Source organism: Arachis ipaensis, chromosome B7 (genome assembly GCF_059453495.1).
Source record: "Arachis ipaensis isolate K30076 ecotype BB chromosome B7, ASM5945349v1, whole genome shotgun sequence".
Taxonomy (NCBI): Eukaryota; Viridiplantae; Streptophyta; class Magnoliopsida; order Fabales; family Fabaceae; genus Arachis; species Arachis ipaensis.
In genome coordinates this window covers 114139016-114140904 of record NC_142442.1, presented here as the reverse complement: position 1 = coordinate 114140904, position 1889 = coordinate 114139016, and the positions used below count along the sequence as shown (strand labels likewise).

The window sequence follows — 1889 nt, the reverse complement described above, 5'->3', positions numbered from 1 at the left end:
CATATGGTGTCTGTGGTCGGGGTGTGGGTGCAGGAGGTGCTGAGGGCTCTGATGATGATGGCGGCCCAATGGTCTTCCTCTTCTTCTTTGGCGGTCCCTCATACTCGCCGTATGGCAGGAATGGCTGGGTGCTGACGTAAACAGAAGTCCGGTCTGTCGGACGTCGCTCCATTCCAGATAAGGTAGGCAATCTGGTGATCATCGAAGGAAAGGGAATGTTGTACTTCTGTTGTTGGGTCACCTTCCACATCGAGTCTCTGATAAGGGAAAGAACAGAGATCCCCTTCCCCTCCAGAATATCCCAAAGAAGCACGGCCACATGGACGCGAATATGAGTAGTATACGTGCTCGGCAAGATGTAGTCGGCAATGATCTGCTGCTAGATCATCGCCTCCGGAGTTAGGTCGGAGCACGTAATGCTTAGTGGAATCGAATTTTCTCCCCTCCTGTATTCCCATTTGGCCTTAGGTATGCCAATCTTCTTTAGAACCAGGTCCAATGAAAGCTTGCCCGATGTCAAGTCCTTCACTATCTGAGGGTAAGCATCACGGGCCGGAGGAATATACAGAATCTGCAGAAGGGCCTCTACAGCAGGGTCAGAGGTGTCCAGTGTGACACCTCTTAGAAAAACAGTTGTGGAGTCCCTTTTAAGCAGATTTCCGTAGAATTCTTTGACTTGGTATTCATTGATTTCCATCGGGTCAAATCCTGCGAACTTCCATTGGTAAAAATTCAGTCTGTCAAGAATTTGGTCGGCATATTTCTCCGGTATGTTCAGCTTCCTCTCGTAGTGGAAGGCTTTATTTTCCACTTTTTTATACTGTTCTTGGGCTTCCTGATTAATGAACGTGTCCGGTTGAGTACTCGGAGGCACAGGAGGAGGAGGAGCCAAAGGTTTGGCTTTCTCCTTTCCTTTGCGACGCATACTGAAAAAGACAAAAACAGAATACAACTCAGGAGAAACAGATAAAAATCATAGAAAAAAGGAGAAAACAGTCAAACAATTCAAATAAGAGCCAATAAGGTAAACAAACACTCAATTGAGGAAAACATGTTCAAAACAAGTGACAAGCTCAAAATGAAATGTATTTTTCCACAATCAAGCAACCTAAGTAACATAAAAGAGAATGAACAACAATTGAAGGACATATATGACGTAGGTGTAACAATATAAGTGAATTGAATCAAGGCTTGGTTATTACCTAATTGTGCATTAAAAGTACAATATTCCATCAAAATTCAGCACCAAGGGAATAACCAATTTGATAATGAGAAGCTCACTGATTCATGTTCAAAGGTGGAAAACAATCAACTCATACAGCCCTTGTTCAGAAAGCAATAAGTTAAAAAAGTTCAATTTGAATTGCTCAAAAATTTAAAGAAACAATTGGCTATATATGTGATTGGTTATGTCAAAACAACATGAATAAGCTATAACCTCAATTCACTGAGCAAAATCAGTTACGTACTTATAATGCACCAACCGAGTAATCAAGACTGGAATTTCAAATCAAGTTGGTGTTTAAGCAAAAATGAGCAATAAGTACATAACTCAGCAACTTACCAGGCTCAAGTAAAATATGCACAGCTAAGGTAACACCAAACAGAATAGTTACAGCTGCAAATTTTCAATCCAAATTTTTGGTGTTTCAAGCAAAAATGACACTAGGTGCATATAAGAATTCATCTTAACCATCATCCAAAATTTCATAAAACTGCACAAGTATGAATAAAAGTGCCAAATGAAAATAAAATCTAAGGCCTATGCTGATTAGACACAGAAATTAGATAAAAAAAAATCTTCATTCAGGCAATATATCAACCATGTTATGTGCAGAAATTTTAGGCAGCATTCTCAGTTATTTTTCATCAGCAATCAACCCAGAAAA

General features: G+C 40.1%; 1 pseudogene; it reads right to left on the bottom strand.

Moving 5' to 3' along the window:
- Positions 1 to 237: 237 nt before the first annotated feature.
- On the bottom strand, positions 238 to 925 carry LOC148553785 (uncharacterized; annotated as a pseudogene).
- Between the last annotated feature and the right edge of the window lie 964 nt (positions 926 to 1889).